The following is a 7292-nucleotide window of genomic DNA, read 5'->3' on the forward strand; positions in this document are numbered from 1 at the left end:
GGTGAACAGTGCACTTCACATTAACATGGGGCTCATGTCAGCTGTGAAAGCATCTCAATTGGTTGTAGACTTTGTGCCATGTTGGCTCAAAATGGTGAACTAGAACTGATGACCCTTAAAAAAATGTTTTTTTTAATATACTCGACTTCCAAGAGGCAGTTATTACGGAGCCCGTGTCCTGACATTAAGATATAAAAATATATCTTGTTCCCACAGATTAATATCTTGTTCCCACAGGTTATTATGTCGTTCGCACGAAATACTATTCCGTTCCCACAAGATACTATTCCGTTCCCACAAGATATTATTGCGTTCCCTCAAAATACTACTCCGTTCCCTCGAAATGATTAACTCGTGCGAACGCAATAATTATGTCGTTCGAACGCAATAATTAATCCGTTCGAACGCAGTAATTATTCACGTCATAAGTCATTCACGCGGATATGCTCTCTGTACGCCGGCAAAACTAAGCCGCTTTCAGCGGTAACTTCCGTGTCTCTGTGACCCATATTCGTTCAAAAAAGGAACATGAAAAACAAAAATGATCACTTTATTACTGTCTCAATGAATATAAGAAAAATATCAAAAGATTTATGATAACTAGGCTGCTTTGTCATACGATAGCTCTTGCTAGGCTACTACTAGCTCCGCCGCAGAGCTCTTTGATGTATGCCGGCATTTGGGCAACTGGCTGGTCTGTTGTCAGACAGCTGATATTGTAGTTTAGGGTCGAATAGGAATAATAATATTCAGGACTTGTATTTTATTAACTTTAGCAGTCAGTTGCTTTACATTCGAAGGCTATAAGGATACATGCTAACTGACTAGCCGATCATTGATCCTGTTATTAATTTACGTCATAGATTTACAGCAGATACCTTCACATTTCTGTCTGTGTGTGTCTCATTACATTGCATTGAAGACACGCAGGATGTTTAGAGAACAGATTTATTTATTTTAAAAAGCACAAAAGCATCCATCGTATTCACGTTCACATCATCTGGTACGCCCTCCGGTCATCTTGCTGCAAAAGCCGCTTCCTGCCGCTACTTCCGTGTCTCTGTGAGCATTCAATAAGGGTAAAAATAAAAGCAAGAATGGTCGATCTGTTATTGTCTCGATGAAAATCTGAAAAATATCATATTAAGCTGGCTGCTTCGCCTAAAGCACTTACCTTTAGCTTGTAGCATAACAACAATAGCAGTACGTCACGTTTCCCAGAATGCTTTCCTGCCAATCATTGGCCAATCACCGTGTCCCTGTGACCAAGGTCTAACAACAAGACCAATGGTTGGCCGCAAAGCATTCTGGGAAACGTGACGTACTGCTATTGTTGTTATGCTACAAGCTAAAGGTAAGTGCTTTCGGCGAAGTAGCCAGCTTAATATGATATTTTTCAGATTTTCATCGAGACAATAACAGATCGACCATTCTTGCTTTTATTTTTACCCCTATTGAATGCTCACAGAGACACGGAAGTAGCGGCAGGAAGCGGCTTTTGCAGCAAGATGACTGAGGGCGTACCACAGATCATCATCATGTGAATGAACGTGAATACGATGGATGCTTTGTGCTTTTTGAAATAAATAAATCTGTTCTCTAAACATCCTCCGTGTCTTCAATGCAATGTAATGAGACACACACAGACAGAAATGTGAAGGTATCTGCTGTAAATCCATGACGTAAATTAATAACAGGATCAATGATCGGCTAGTCAGTTAGCATGTATCCTTATAGCCTTCGAATGTAAAGCGACTGACTGCTAAAGTTAATAAAATACAAGTCCTGAATATTATTATTCCTATTCGACCCTAAACTACAATATCAGCTGTCTGACAACAGACCAGCCAGTTGCCCAAATGCCGGCATACATCAAAGAGCTCTGCGGCGGAGCTAGTAGTAGCCTAGCAGGAGCTATCGTTTGACAAAGCAGCCTAGTTATTATAAATCTTTTGATATTTTTCTTATATTCATTGAGACAGTAATAAAGTGATCATTTTTGTTTTTCATGTTCCTTTTTTGAACGAAAATGGGTCACAGAGACACGGAAGTTACCGCTGAAAGCGGCTTAGTTTTGCCGGCGTACAGAGAGCATATCCGCGTGAATGACTTATCACGTGAATAATTACTGCGTTCGAACGGATTAATTATTGCGTTCGAACGACATAATTATTGCGTTCGCACGAGTTAATCATTTCGAGGGAACGGAATATTATTTTGAGGGAACGCAATAATATCTTGTGGGAACGGAATAGTATCTTGTGGGAACGGAATAGTATTTCGTGCGAACGACATAATAACCTGTGGGAACAAGATATTAATCTGTGGGAACAAGATATATTTTTATATCTTAATGTCAGGACACGGGCTCCGTAAGTTATAACTATTTTGTGTGGTTTTAACCAACTATGAGGATGAAGATACTTGATATGAAATTTAACGTCTCTAGGGATTCCAGGTTGGCCCATAAAACATGGCAGCAAAGCCCTTGAACATGTCACTTTATCCTAAAAACATGTTCTTGCTAAAGTGAGAGATTTAAAGGCTCCCTTTTTGTTTTCTTTTGATTAGAAATTTTAAATAATGTCTCTTTACGACAAAAGAAAAATATGGGGGGGAAAATTAGACTTCAATGAGTTGTCGTAACTATTTGTAATACAGAGTAAATTAGAGATAGAAAAAATCTTTGGCATTCAGAGTTTGCATGGCTGCTTTTAATAGTTTCTAAAAAACAAAAACAAAAGAGAGAGAGAATTTCATGTTTTAGTCATTTTTCAAGTCTTAAAGTGAAGATTTTTGAGCATTTGAGAATTACACTTAATCTACTCAGAAGAAAACAATAAATAAATTCTACTTTTGCTGATTGGACAAAACTGTTTTTTCAACATAAATTTTAAGTTTAACAAGAGTGAGATGAATTTAAGCAATGTATTTCTAAAGCAAGTCTTCTTTTGATCAGACTCTAGAACACAATGGGAATGTGCAAAACCCTTTCATGACGACACATCAGAGACTAGGTGCTGATGGAGATGGTTGATACATGGACGCCTTCCAGAGGCAGATGGTGCTCAGGAAAGGGGTAAAAGAGGCCTTGCCTGGAAGTTGGAAAGACAAACACTGATGACATTTAATTGAAAGAAAATGGCCATTGGTTGGCTGAAAAAATGGGCAGATCAGCTATTAGATCAAAGAAATGAGGAAACAATGAATGAACTGATAGCAATAGAAGTGGAATTGATAGTAAGGTGTCCATGAAGAAGGCAACAACTGATCTCTCCTTAATGTCATTATGTGAGATCTTTACAGTAGCAAACAGCAAATGCTGTAAAATAATAGAAGCAAAGTGAAATCAGAAAATAGGTTTTGTTCTATCAGTGATTTTTTACAGCTACTTTAACCATACAGCACAAAGCATGTGAGTGCTCACTGTTTATAGGCCTACTGACTGTGAGTTGCTCTGATAGGATAATACATAAGAGCACTGTTTCATCTCATTATTAGTTTTTATTTCAATGTGCTCATATCATTGGTTTAAGTTTTTAACCAGTTTTTCAATGCTGGATTTTTTGTAATAGTCACATCCAGTGCTTTACACATTTTCAAACTATGTTCACAATGGCAATGTGTGTTCCAGTGACGTGCGGTGAGGTCAGTGACTGGTGAGGCACTGAATCCTCTGGAGTCAGATTTACAATGAAAGAACTAAATATTTCACAATTCATCCAACAGCAGCTATAACAGCTTATAAAATACACACAAGAACATATTTGTCCTACAGAGAATATTTCTTTTATAGATGGATAGAACACTCTTGTGTAAATTATTCATATATACTGTAAACAAATTTGACCCTCAGTAACTATTTCTGTTATCAAATGTTGTCTGAGAATGATCATAAAAACAAAATAAATGATTTTACTTACATTTTTTCCACTTGCTCCCAAGTTATTTTTAAAAAACAAACATTGAAAACCATGTTTGGCCTTCCTTTTTGAGTCCATGTGTTGATCCTTCTCCACAAAAATCTCTATGATCTGTTGGAAAAGTCTTCCTTGTTTTCCTTTAGTTTATATGAGTTTCTCCCTCTGAATGGAGAAAGACGTTCTTAGTCTTTTTCTACAGCGCCAGTGTAGCTACAAAGCAGCTGTCAGCTCACGTCTGCCCCCTAGTGAGGCATGCCTCACCTGAAGCCGATTATGCAGGCCTACAGCAGTTTTTTTTCACGGCACGTCTGTGTTAACATTGAGCCCTACCGTCAGAAGTGAGGCACAGCGCTCCCGAGCCTCACCCGGAGATTCAGCTCCGTCTGTGATCGTGCAACACTCAAATTCTGCATTTTTAACCTCAGAAACTGTGGAAAAAATGTTGAGTTGACTGAAAAAGTATATTTAACACAGATCAGTGGAAAATAATATTTACTTAATTTACCTTTTTCTATTTTATCATGATTATGACAGGTGAGGCTCTGCCTCACCTGCCTCACCTGACCGCACGTCACTGGTGTGTTCAAGCAACCACCTGCGTTTCAGGCTTCCCCATTTAAAACTCTGAAGTTCACGTGTGTCGACACAAGCTTTTACCACTGTATCTGGGCCCCATGAACAAAACGCACTGCCATTTAACCTGAGTTGAAAGTTAAAACCAGTTGAACTTTGACCAATCAGGAGCTTGGATTTGGTAGTTACATGTGAATGGCAACTCTTTTTGTTCACAGAAGTGCAACCATTTAAAAAATGATCATGCAGGAGAAATTAATAATTGGGGTCTGTGCCCGGACGGAATTATATAAGTCTTTCATTTATTGGAATAGAGCTGTGATAAAGGAAACATGGAGCAAGATTGGCGAGATTTGCACCGCTTTGAGATTTCACACCAAGCCTCTTCCACCTGTAGGTACATGTGCTGTTATTGAGTGGAAACAATCTAGAGTGAACACCATTATGGTACATGCACGTTCAAGAATACAGGTTTAGCTTGTTCTTGATTGCGCATCACATGCGTGTGAACATAGCATTAGGGTCCATTTCACACATTTTCACAAACTTCCTTTACATCAGAAGTAAAAAAAAAAATATTCAAAGATCATGAAAATCCTTGTACACCATTAATTAAGATAACAGTATTCTGTTTTCCCTTTCTTTAATTTTTGCATTTTATAATGTTTGATTGGATTTTTTCTCAGCTAAGAGGATTTTTTTTGGTCAGAAAAAATAATCAATTTCAGTTTAAGCCTACTTGTAAAATGTGTAAAATGTGTTTACAAAGTAATTTTAACCTGACAGCAACACCAGTAAAGGAGGCCATGGCTTTCAAACCCTGTTTTTTTGTTTTATAGGCAGGAAGAGAACGTTTACATCAGCATTAAACAAGCGCCAGATTGGCCTCAACAGAGGAGATAACGCGTGTGGGGTCGATCGATTACTGTTGCAGATGCCAAATTCCCAGCTTCAACAGAAATCAAGATTTATTATATCAGTAGTCCAGTATTGCTGAGCCGTTGCCCCCTGCAGCCTGAGATTACTGTTCTTGGCTGACAGCAGTGGAGCCCACTGGGTTTGTTGACTGCTGTAGCCCATCTGCTTCAAGCTTTGACATACTGTGCGTACACAGTTGTTCAGGGTGGTCATCTTTGGTATCATAGACTTTCTGTCAGCCCTGACCAGTCAAGCTGTTTTTCTTTGACTTCCAGTCAATAAAGTGTTTCCATGTGGAGAAGAGCCGTTCACTGAATGGTCTCTGTTTTCAGAATCCATTCTGTTCTTAGCCATTTTGTATAAATTGAGGAGACCCAATTACAACTCCATGAAATCAGCAGAAATACTGTCATAGTAAATGTCACTTTTTCCTCTCTTCTACCAAGTTTAATGTAAATGTCTCTGTATAATTCCAAACACTGTTACCTCGTAATTGCATAATTGGATAATTGGTTGAGTAATCTGGTGTACAGATGTTTCCAATAAAGTGTCACATGAGCGCTTACATTTTTGAAGTATCACAAAGCACTGGCTGATTAGCACTTCTATTTTGTGCAAAGCAACAGCTGTTTAGGACAGTTACAGTATAATTGATATATTTTATTTTTTGTATAGATTTACTGAAAACATATCTTTAGTCAGTTGTGGTAATAGCTACATTTCTGCAATTTATTAGCTCTGTGGTCCAATACCCCAAGGCCATGGAGCAGTACGGGTTTGTGGCACAGTTGATACCAGGCAGAGGACAAAAAAACACCACCTACCGTTTTCCGTTTTATTTCCAATGTGATTCTGGAGGAAGTTTGATTTGGAAAACTGCTGGATTCTCTCACCACATCCAACTCATATATGTCAAGTCACTCAGTCACGTGTTGAAAATATATCCGCAACCTTCTTAAAGTGGCTGCGGCAACCACTCAATTGAAACCCCCCAGGCTGGGAAACTCAACAAAAAACAAATGTATTTGGAAAGTTTCTTTTTGCAGAAAAGAGCCAGTGAGGAAACAGAAGAAGAGCCTCTATCTTCATAGAGAAAAATATCTGCAATTAATAAACAAAAACTGGGTGTCTTTACTCCAAATATGGTTTTGTTGCAACAGTTTTGAACACACCCAATAATAATAATAATGCATAATATTGAGCACTTAACTGTCTAATGTCACAAAAATGCTGCTAATAAAGGTACTCAAACTGTGGGTTTACATTTACAAATATATTAGAAAACATGAGTTTTAGTAATTTGTGTGTGTGTATTCAAAGTTGGACGAGGCTGAAGTCTTTTAATCTTTCACTGTGACCTTTATGGGTTAAGGTAAAATCTGCATCACACAGTAATGGTTTCAAATTCTAAACCTAAATAATAGGAAATAAAGTTTCATGTATAAATAAAGTTAAAACCAGCTGCATATATTATATAGAGGAAGTTAAAATGAAGGCTAAAGGGAAAAAAATCACATGCATACTTTAGCCTCGTACAGACCTGGCTGTGAAAATATTGTCTGACATTAAACCGGTCCATGGCCTTTAAAAGGTTGGGGACCACTGGATTTGCTTACTTCTGAGTTAAAAATATCCAATTTTCCATAAGTTTGGGTTTGGAGAATCATTCATCAATTGGATCAAAATATTATATCACAACCCCAATGCATCAGTTAGAACTAATAAACAGACTTCCAACAGGTTTTTTCTTGGAAGAGGAACTAGACAGGGTTGCCCACTCTCCCCCTCGCTTTTTGCAATATTTATCGAGCCTCTAGCTGCAGCAATAAGACAGAATGAGAGTATTAAAGGAATTAAAACCAAACACAGCCATCATAA

The 7292-nt window shown here is 38.0% G+C and overlaps 2 long non-coding RNA genes across 2 annotated transcripts; one reads left to right on the forward strand and one right to left on the reverse strand.

The window, feature by feature from the left end:
* Positions 1-934: 934 nt before the first annotated feature.
* Positions 935-1264, reverse strand: LOC144990458 (uncharacterized). Its single transcript, XR_013654449.1, has 2 exons — positions 1175-1264; positions 935-1060 (listed from the first exon to the last, which is right to left on the reverse strand). It is a non-coding gene; the product is annotated as an uncharacterized LOC144990458 (long non-coding RNA).
* Positions 1246-1604, forward strand: LOC144990457 (uncharacterized). Its single transcript, XR_013654448.1, has 2 exons — positions 1246-1354; positions 1469-1604. It is a non-coding gene; the product is annotated as an uncharacterized LOC144990457 (long non-coding RNA).
* Positions 1605-7292: the final 5688 nt, after the last annotated feature.

Source organism: Oryzias latipes, assembly GCF_053564925.1.
Source record: "Oryzias latipes strain Hd-rR chromosome 1 unlocalized genomic scaffold, Olatipes_Hd-rR_3.1 chr1_Y".
In the NCBI taxonomy this organism is placed as follows: domain Eukaryota; kingdom Metazoa; phylum Chordata; class Actinopteri; order Beloniformes; family Adrianichthyidae; genus Oryzias; species Oryzias latipes.